This window comes from Diceros bicornis, chromosome 34 (assembly GCF_020826845.1).
Source record: "Diceros bicornis minor isolate mBicDic1 chromosome 34, mDicBic1.mat.cur, whole genome shotgun sequence".
Lineage (NCBI taxonomy): Eukaryota > Metazoa > Chordata > Mammalia > Perissodactyla > Rhinocerotidae > Diceros > Diceros bicornis.
The window spans coordinates 36,575,326-36,586,319 of NC_080773.1; the positions used below are offsets into that span (position 1 = coordinate 36,575,326).

The following is a 10,994-nucleotide window of genomic DNA, read 5'->3' on the forward strand; positions in this document are numbered from 1 at the left end:
GCTAATCCTCCTCTTTTTGCTGAGGAAGACTGGCTCTAAGCTAACATCTATTGCCAATTGTCCTTTTTTTGGTCCCCCAAAGCCCTAGTAGATAGTTGTATGTCATAGTTGCACATCCTTCTAGTTGCTGTATGTGGGACGCGGCCTCAGCATGGCCAGAGAAGCAGTGCATCGGTGCGCACCCGGGATCCGAACCTGGGCCGCCAGTAGTGGAGCGCACGCACTTAACCGCTAAGCCACGGGGCCGGCCCTCTTCCTTATTCTTTTACTAACTTTTTCTTCTCATGTTAACGTTCAATACGTAGTTCTTTAATGTCAGTCTTTAAAGATAAAACATATTTTGTGGGAATTTTCATGATCTCTTACATAATTTGTAATTCAGTTTTGATATTCTTTTAGCTCTAAAGTTTTGCTGCTTTGGTGAATAGAACATTTTTCTTATAATATTTACTAAGCAGTTGGTCAATACTGATTCAAGTGGCACCATCGTGTACTATAAATTTTAACCGCGTGTGCTGCAAGTAGTAACCACCTGCTCCTTCAGTCCACTCTCTCGTGGCCAACTGGGCTCTTGGCCGGGTCTCTCGTGTCCCTGTATACATGGCATCATCAGTGATTGGGCAGTTTGTCTGGTTTTCACCTGGATCTGGATGCACCTGGCTGGGATCCTAGTAATAAGTTTAGAAATGGACTCGGGCTCTCAGAAGCTTGAGGGAATTTGTGGGTGGCTGTGCAGGGTCCCCGGATTGGGGCCCAGCCGGGATGCAGATGTCTGGTGCTGCCCCTTCCTTCCTGGGGAGAAGCTGGCCTCGCCTGGCCCTGCAGCCGCGGAGCACGAGGGGTCTGGGCTCACCATCCTGCCATGACAGCACTCCACAGCCCAACTCATCCCGCAGCTTCTCTGAACGCCTGCTTTCCCCATCTCATCACCCTGAGCCGCGTCTGCAGGGCCACAGGGGTATGCTGCGCAGTTGGTTACTAGAGCCTCCTCTTGTCCCCGGCTGCACGGGGCCCCTTTGAGGGTTTCCAGATTAAGCACGATGCTGGCTGTTGTTCTACAATTATCAGTGGATGTCCACGTGTGTACATATTCACCACATTAAGGAATCGTCTATTCCTGGCTGCTTGTTGAAGTGTGACCACCATCGCTCCCCCTGGTGTCCAGGCTTCACTGGCCGGTCCCATCGGTCTGGACACATCGCTGCCCTTTCACTTGCCAGGTGTGCACAGAGCACCGTTCCTGGGCAATGTGACCTGGGGGGACCCTCGGGTGGAGACGGGGCTGAGCTGTGGGAAGGAGCCCGGGTGCAGGGTCCACGCTGGGGAGACAGGAAAAGACCCATTCCTCGTCCCAACTAAGTCTTTTCCTTTCTAAACAACTTCACTTTTAGCTGTTGTTCCTGTGTGTTTGGTTGCTTTTCTCATTTTATGGTTTCTGTGGGTGTGTTTCCTTGCTCTTTCCCCTGGTTTCTCATCCTTCCTGTGTGACTTTGTCCCCTGCTCAGGTCTGGGGCCCTTACTTGGATTCGGGTGGTGTCTGTCTGTCTCTGGATCCACTGTCTGCACTGGGCCAAGCTGAAAGGAATGGAGGTGCAGGCAGCAGGGGGACAGGCAGGGCCTTCTCGGCAGGAGTGTCCAGGGCCCCTGAGTCCGGGAGGGGCCGAGAAAGCGCTGAGGTCGGGCGAGGGGTCCCCATGGTGCACGACCTATCCCCTGGGCTACCCCAAGCTCCTGACAAGGCCTGGCCTGTTGGCGCTGCCTCTGCCGAGTGTGGAAGGGCCGAACCTCATATTTTCCTTCATTCTCCGCCTTCACCTTCTCAACGTCAACAGGAGAGACCACACCTGAGCTGCATGTGCGGTTCTGGGATGGGGAGGTGTGTCAACCCCACAGGACAGCTCTGGGTTTGGGGTACAGGACCCACAGCCCTGCGCCCGCAGCCTCCTCCTGCCTGCGGGCAAGGATGGCTCTCACCCTCGCCTCCTGGGGGCTGAGGCCGGCAGCTCCTTCTCGCTGGAAGGAAGAAAAGCAGAGCCCTGAGGACCTACCCCAGGCTGGCAGTCAGGGAAGGACCAGGCCCATCCCCAGGACCCCAAGTTGGGCCCCGGAGACTCAGAGGGAGGGCTGAGCCCGGAGGGAGCCAGGATGTGGGCAGAGGAAGGGCATGGCGGCCAGGGGCCTGTGGCCGGGGGAACACCCTCCCCGCGAGCCTGGGAAGCGTTGGTGCTGGAACGGGAGGTGACCTGTCACTGTCCTGGGGTTGGGCTGGCCCCAGGATGCCCTGTGTGCCCATCCTGCCAAAGTCCCCGTGTCCCCCACAGGGTCTGACTGTCCGGTGTCCCCCTGCCTCTGCCTGCAGCTGGCCGCCCACCCTCCAGCCCCGACTCCATCCATCTCTTGTCATCACTTCAGCCCCTGAGGCCCATCTTTCATGCTTGTCTCCTCAGAACCTCTCAGCATGAGCCACCTCTGGTGGGTCCAAACCGCTGCTTGTCACTAGGCCAGGAGCGGCGACTGAGGGCCCGCAGGCAGGCGGGTGGGCCCCCGGCCACGTCGTCAGCCTCCTTCCCTCCCGGGGCGGGGTCCCCGCACAGCCCGCTGCGCCCTCTACATTTAGCCCTCATCCCCCAGGGCAGCCTCCTCCCTGTCCTCCCTGCTCCTGCCATGCTGCTCCTCCACTCTCTCTGCTCCGCGCCCTCCACCTCCATCGAGGTTTCTCCCTGCAGTTCTGACCGGCAGTGTCTCCAGAGAGCACTGCAGAAGCCTTGGGACTGACCGAGGCCCTGGCTCAAGTGTCTCAGGTGAGTCCCTCCCCGGGGCCTTACCCTGTGCCTGGCTGTCCTCCCTCAGAGAGGAGGCCCCATCCCAGGAGCCCAGCGCCTTTGGCGCTGCCCCAGGCTAGCTCCATCCATGTGCACACACGCCTCACCCAGTCCCATCTCCCCCAGTCTCCCCTTCTCTCCCCCAACCAATGCCCGGCCTCCATCCTGAATCTCCTCCCAGCACCAGACCAGGGGGTCAGGTCATCTTCAGCTGCCTTCAAACTCCACCTGCCTCTGTCCCCTTCCCATGAGATCCCCAGGCCAGGGCCTGCCTGAACGCTGCCCCTGCCTGTCCCCTCAATGTGTGAGGCCAAGCCCCTCACTGCCACGCCCCTCACTGTCCCTGGTGCTTGTCCCCACGGGGCCACTTGGCTGGGCCCACATGAGCCCTTGGAGACCTGCTGGACAACTGCCCCAGGCTGGGCCAGGCGGCCCTCACTCTGTGGCCACAGCTGTGGAGCCCCTGCTGACCAGGCTGGATGCAATCTGCCCGGGGGAGGCAGACACCATCACACCCTCCCTCATGCAGGTGTGGAGGCCACACTGCTGAGCAACCAGGCGCCTGGCCCAGAGCCCAGCTGCACCCCCTACCCCAAGTTCACCTCTGGGTCTCTCAGCTCAAGCCTACTGCCGACCCCGGACTGTGATGGGCACCTGGGGATGAGGCCCTGTGCTGAGGAGACGGGTCTTGTCTCCAGAGAGGTGTTTCCGCAAACAGAAACCATGCTTGAGATGAGATGGGGGGTGTCCAGATGACTCACTGCAGAAAACCGATACGGTCAGGAGTTTGCACAGCGAGAGGTCAGCATCTTCCCGAGGTTCCACTGGTGCCCCTGCTTGGCATCCCTGTACCCCAGAGGGGCCACCGTGGTGAGAGCACAGCAGAGCCAGGGACGTGGGGACAAGGAGGGAGCAGGGTGGCTCCTCCCTCCCCTGCATCCTGAGGGAGCCCAGGAACCTCTGACAAGGGGCACAGCCTGAGGGGCAAGGACCCACCTGCCTGAAAGGGAGCAGCCTGACAGCCTCACCTGCTCCTACAGGCTGTGATCCCACCTGGGCCTCAGCTGCTCCTAATGGCCATGATCCCACCTGGGCTTCACCTGCTCCTAGTGGCCATGATCTCCGCCTCGGCCTCACCTGATCATTCTGGGCTATTATGTCTGCTCATTCCAAGGCCAGCCGGGTGTCCAGGTCCTCTTTCAGGTCTAACATGCAAGACAAAAAGAATCCAAATATTACACTGCACTGAAGAGCTTCAGAGCAGAAACAAGCCTGCTCCCTGCGGCAGCTCCCCAGTCTGTCTGATCAGAGGGCGTGAAAACCCCGTAGCCAGGGTGGTTGACATCCAGCTTGGTGGATCATAGGTTCACACTCACACTTTCTAACACTCCCGCTTACAGGCTACCTTCCCAGCCCCCTGGAACTTATGTCCTCATGAGATTACCGAGTTCTCTTCAGAGTTATGAGGAACAATAACGTGGACCTGGCGGGCTCAGATCAACTGCTGACCAGCAGTGCAGTGTGCAAACTCCCAGCCCGGGGCTGGCACTGAGGAAAGGAGTGTGCAGCCGTCGGCTGATGAGGGGGTTCCTGCAGGCTTACTGGGAATCAAATTTTGCGCTTAGACACCAAAAGCACAAGCAACAAAAGAAAAAAATCAATAAACCAGACTTCATCAGAATTAAAAACTTCCGTGCTTCAAATGACACCATCAAGAAAATGAAAAGACAACTCACACAATGAATGAAAATATTTGTGAATCACCTGTCTGATAAGGGGTGTAGTATAAAAAATATATTAAAAATCCAAAACTCAACAATAAAAAGACAAATAGCCCAATTTGAAAACGGACACAGGGCTCAGGTGGACATTTCTCCAACGTGATTTACAAACGGCCAACAAGCACAGAAGAAGATGCTCAACATTAGCCATCAGGGAAATGCAAATTGAAACACAACGAGACACCACTTTTCACCCATTGGAAGGCTATTACCAATAAAATGGAAAAGAACAAGTATTGGTGAGGTTGTGGAGAAATTGGAGCCTCCTGTATTGCTGGTGGGAATGCCAAATGGTGCAGCTGCTGTGGAAAGCAGTTTGGAAATTTCTCGAAAGTTAAACATAGAGTTACACATGACCCAGCAATTCCACTCCTAGGTATATGCCCAAGGGAAGTGAAAACATGTCCTCAGCAAATATTTGTACATCTATGTTCATAGAAGAACTACTCACAATAGCAAAAAGTTGGAAACAACCTAAGTGTCCACAGATAGATGAATGGATAAGCAAAGTGTGGTCCATACATGCAATGGAAACTTAACCACAGAAAGGAATGAAATACTGATCTGTGCTACAACACGGATGGACATGATGCTGAGTGAAAGGAGCCAGACACAAAAGAGCACATATTGTAGGGTTCCATTTTTATGAAATGTCCAGAATAATCAGATCCATAGAGACAAAAAGTGGATCAGTGGTTGCCAGGGGCTGGGGGAGGGGGGAGTGGACGTATCTGCTGATGGGCAAGAGATTCTTTATGGGGCGGTGAAGTGTCGTGGAAATAGTGATGATTGTGCAACTCTGTAAATATTCTAAAACCCACTGAAGTGTGTACTGAAATGGCTGAATTTGATGGTTTGTGAAGTTAAGAAAATCCACTTGCAGAAACACATTCCCACTGTCTCAGCCCCAGGAACCCTGAAGGTGAGAGTTGGGAAAGGGACGTAGACTGAGAGAACTGCCAGGGGCCTTCCCAGCCACGGACACCCCTTTGTTCCTGCCCTCTAAGTTCCTCCCTGGCCCTGCGCTAACCGAGGGATGTGCCTGCTGAAGGAGGGTTTGGAGACCAGAGGTCCCTAGCACCAGGCTCCAGGAGGTTCCACAGACCAGGCAAATGCCCAGTTCTTCATAGGAAATGAGAACTCTCACATCTACGCCATTCTACTAAGTCTTAACTGGTTCTAGCTGGTGAATCAGCTTAGAGAACACCACCAGCCAATTGGGAGGGCTTGAGTTTGGGGAAAAAGATTACATATTTGACCTCAAGCAGCCTCTGTGCTTGTGAGACCTTCTCTTAGGTGGAGGGACCCTGGATTTCACAATTGTGAGCAAGGCAACAGGAGGAGGGGCTTCATTTTCCTCAGTCACGGTGAAGAAACACATTAGCTGGTGGGACTGGAGGTCCTGGAGACCACCCGGATGGATGATCCAGCAGGAAGCAGGCCTTGGGGCCTGGGGCGGCAACACGTCCAGAGACGTGGGGACAGGGCTGCACTGGGGGAGCCCCTCTGTCCCCACCCCAGCCCACAGGATGCAGAGTTGTCACCCATCGGGTGTCCGTGAGTCTTGACAGGCTGGAGAGCTCAAGGCTGGAGTCTAGCATGACACAGAGGAGCCCTTCTGAGTGAGCAGCACGGCCCTGGGCGAGTTGTCCAAGCTCTGACCTCCTCCTCCTCCCCTGGACATAGCACCGGGGGCAGCAGCCTCACTCATGAGCCCGGGGAGGGCTGCCTGAGCTCGGCTCACTGTAAGTGCTTGGGGGTGAGTATCACCTTGACCACAGCCCAGGGACGCCAGCACCACCCTCCCGGTGACCTCTGTTGCCAAAGCGGCCCAAGGGAGGAGCTAGCAGTTCACGCTCACCTGTCTGAGTGGTCACTGTGCAAGCCGCACCTCCTGTCTGGAATTGGACAGGCGGGTTGAGATGGTTGGTGCCAGGTGGCAGAGCCTGTCACAGGGAGCACGAGCATCTCCAACTGCTACAGACATGCGGCAGAGTGGGTGCCAAGAGGCGAGCAGAATGTGAGGGCTCTGCCATTCCACCGACAGTGGGGCTCCCGGTCAGCCGTGCAGATCAGCGGAGCCAGGAGAGCCCTCAGTCCTTAACCCCTGAGGGTCAAGCGCCCCAGGGAGAGGGTCTTGTCACCATTCAGGGCACAGAGCAGAGATGTGACACACTCCTACCATCCCTCACCCCGATCCCCAGGCCCTCCAGGCCTCCTGCCCTTCCAGACGGACCGTGCTTCACAAATGTACACCTGTCCCCCTCACAGGTTCACAGCCTGCTTTTTTCAGTTAACGTTTTAGAAATCCTTATCATTATCTGCAGAGGTGCCTCATCTTTTGAACGGCTGTATAATATGCCCTTTTATGGATCCACCATGACTTTTTCTAGAATCCCCTGTCGACTGAAATAAAGAGTCTAGATAAAGGTTAAATGAAGGAGTTTATTTGATAATAAAAGTGAGGAACTTGGGTCCCGGGAAACAGTCCAACAGACTATTCTGAAGAACTGCTTCAAGATCTACGGATCTGAGTGCAGTTATATACTTTTTAACGAAGCAGTGCACGTGCAGGAAAGGGCTTACACATCTAATAATAATATACTTCAAAGATAACTTAAGAACTTTTTGGTTATTCATCAAACAAGGCTTGGAATGTTGGTGTTATCTATGTGTTGAGGGAGGCAAGGACGAGGGTCGCTCATTTTCCCCTCAATATCTGAGAAATGCAGCTGGGGAATGTGAGAGCGAGGCACCATTTACCTGTTCCTGTTGCTAATGTCTCCAGCTGACGTCTGGCCTGAGGTGTGGGGTTTCAAGTCTCCAATCATGAAGTGTGGCGTTGTAGTCATTCTAACAGAGGCTTAAGATGGCCTGCACGGCCTCGGGAATTTATGTACTGACTTTAAGTCTATACAGCTCACTTGCTAGATTCGCCTGTTAGACCAGCGAGAGGGACCGCAAACGTTTGTTCACAATCCTCCCTTTTGGTCGTCATCAACCCACGGTTTTGTTCGTGACAAGGAGGCGCTCCTTTGGTTTTTCTCTGACACAGTGGAGTGCCTCTCATTTCCTTACCTATCTTACAAGTCATTCACTAAAAATGCACCCTGGATTGCGTCTACCTTCCTAGCTAACATGAGCCAGGCCTTTTCATGTTGTTGTCTCCTTTGACACCTAGCACAAAATCAGACTAACATGGTAATTAATACAGTCAAAATTACAATTCTGAATACAGTTTTTATAATATCAATGTTAGTAGATGAACAAGAAAGACAAGAAAACTATCCAATGAATTCCAAACAGATGTTGGCATATTTTTGAACTAACTGGATAATTCTTTTCCCTCCTTTATCTGCAGTTGTACTTTATGAGAAGTCTCCTCAGGCTGCTGAAGTGCATCTTGCACTTCTTGAGAAGCCAAATCTAATGTTTCCTCAGGCCATTCATTTTCCATGATCTTAACTTCAGCTGGGGGTCTTAGTTCCAGCTCCCAAAAGGCATAATTTTCTTCGTCTGTATTATCATAAGTCTTATTAACCTCTGGAAGATAAATCTTTCCTATAATTTCTATATTACACCAAACACCTGAACTGTTCATCTTAAATTCAGTTTGGTTGCAATAGTGATCTGATAGTTGAACAGTATGGTTTCTTATTCCCTCCCAGCGAAATCGTCCCCTTCCCATAGACCATATGTTGTTTTAGACAGGAGTTTTTATCACAGGCCAAGTAAGAGTTATTTCTGAATTCCACTGTTCCTGGGGGCATAGCTGTATCCTTTTACGTTGTTCACAACCTAGAACTGAGATAGGTTCCCATCGTGGTGTCGTTTCGTTTTGGGCAAGAAGGGCCCCCCAGCTCCCTACAGGAAGTACCTGGTAGTTGTAGTGGATAATCTGTTTCCCCACAGGTTGTACCACCTGATGTTTTTCGTTAGGCCATAGTCGAGGCTCTAGAGCCATCAGGGAACACGGTGCAGGTGGCAGGTTCCTTCAATTATTTCCCATAGGTTTACATGCAGGAGGGCAAGTTTTCTTCACTGCACTTAGTTTTAGTTTTTAAAAATTTCATACCTCTGCAATTAGTAGACCTATGAAACTTTATCATTCTGTTTGAATTTCATTAAATGTGATACTTCTATTTTTAAATTGCATTACTTACCCTGACAGACTTTCCATTCAGTTCTGCTGTTTGTTTCTGCTATTATTTAAAATGGATCTAAGGATTTAAATAGGTTTTCAAAGTTTATTTCAATATCTCCCTCAAATTCTACCTCATTTGTCTAAGAGACATCTAAAACAGAATATGTTCAAAAATGAGGTCCTACTGGTTCCTCCAAACCTCCTCCACTGCAGTCTTGAAATCTCAGCCCATAGCAAATCCATCCTTCTGGCTGCCTGGGACAAAGTTTGGAGTCACCCTCATCTCCTGATGTATTGTGAACCATCGAGGCTGCTCTTTGACAGGGAGCAGGGAAGGGGAGTAAGGAGAAAGGGACCAATCTCTGACGTTCTGTAAGACCTGGGTTGGATTCGCCTGAGCCTGTGCCACCTGCCCAGCTTGCCACCTCTCATGGCCCACTCTGACCACGGGCTTCTGTGGTGGCGCTGGCGCTGAAGACCGGGGCAGGTAAGTGGAGGGTTTCCCGGGCTGCCTCACTGAGACCCTCACCCCTCCCACAGGTCCTTAGTGCCCTGATATAGATGACGTTTTTTCCTGTACACTTTGTCTTCCTCTCTTCCTGATGTTGAGTCTGGGGTCACTCAACATCAGGAAGTCACTCCTGGAGTGACCCTCCAGGGGTCACTCCCACCCTAAAGTCCTGAATCCATGCCAGGGATTATATGGGGAGTTCCCACTACAGGAATCCAATGGGATGCAGTGTGGAAGGGTGAAATGTGGCTTCTCAGAATCCCACTGACCCCGTGCCATCTGCTTGGATGGAACCACAGGGAGAAGGGGAGCTGCTGAGTCCAGAAACTCCAGTGTGGATTTGGCTGAGCCCTTCCCCAGGGCTGTGACCTGGAGCAAGTCCCACTGCTCCCCTTGGTCTCCATTTCCTTGGGGGGTAAAGTGGGAATACTAACAATCCCCCTCTCTGAGTGGAGGGGAACAGAGAGGGCACATGTGAGGGTGTGTCCCCCTGTGCCAGCATGGCCAAGGGAACATTGCTCCGGACACTGCTATAGTGAGATGCATATCTGGGCTTGCAATGATCTTAGAGGCTCATCTCAGTGGGAGTCTGGCCCTCGGGCCTCCCTTCCCTTTGGGCTCCACACAGCTAAGGGCTGGGGCAGAGGAAGGGTTGAATTTGTGGGCAAAGATGGGTGGGAGTAGCGTTTTGAGAATTGCCACTCCTCTGCTGGGTCAAAGATGGTTGCAGGACAGACTGGGAACCAAGAATGTCACTGGGTTTATCTTTGCAGTTGTTGTCTATTTATCAGCAACAGGAAGCGGATTCTAACAGAGAATTCATTTTCCTGATGAAGACAATGACTTGTATTTGGAAAGCGATCCATTCAACTGTCCAGTGACTACAGTGTACAGAAATGAGGTGTCCCTTTATTTATTTATTTATTTTTGTGAGGAAGATCAGCCCTGAGCTAACATCCGTGCTAATCCTCCTCTTTTTGCTGAGGAAGACTGGCTCTGAGCAACATCTATTGCCAATCCTCCTCCTTTTTTTTTTCCCCCAAAACCCCAGTAGATAGCTGTACGTCATAGTTGCACATCCTTCTAGTTGCTGTATGTGGGACGCGGCCTCAGCATGGCCGGAGAAGCGGTGCGTTGGTGCGCGCCTGGGATCCGAACCCAGGCCGCCTGTGGTGGAGCGCGCGCACTTAACCGCTAAGCCACGGGGCCAGCCCATGTGGTGTTCCTTTAGATGTAAGCGCCCAAGAGGCCCTGTGTTTCTCTCATTGTACCCTACTTACTGGCGTGACTTGAATACTTTATTCATTTGTCATCCACATGCCTCTCTTTTTCACTTCATTCCAGACTCAGTCCAATATCCCCTCCTCTGAGAGCCCTTCTTGGGTTGCCCCATCTAAAGTCGCCCTAAACTCTCTGGTCTCCTCACGCTCTTCTGTTTTTGTTTTTCTTGGGATCCTTAGGGGCATTTTACATTCTCTTGATCATTTACTTGGTTCCTTTGTGAGGATGTGCCTCCATCCCTGGAACATGAGCTCCTCTTCACTTTTCCCCAAAATTGCCTCTTTGACATACATTTATTTTAAACTAAAGGCAATTAAAAAGCAGCAAACACAAGAAAAGCACTCTGTTCTCCCCCTATTTGCCTAAAAGCAGTACATAAATTTACAAAGGACAAAAGTTAATCACCAGAAACAACTTCAGACTCCCATCAGCCTGGAGACAGCACCAGAGGAATT

General features: G+C 52.1%; 1 protein-coding gene across 1 annotated transcript in view; it reads right to left on the reverse strand.

Annotated features, from left to right (window-relative positions):
* Window positions 1-10,994, reverse strand: part of LOC131397528 (zinc finger protein 154-like) — a 158,049-nt gene that overhangs the window by 62,128 nt on the left and 84,927 nt on the right.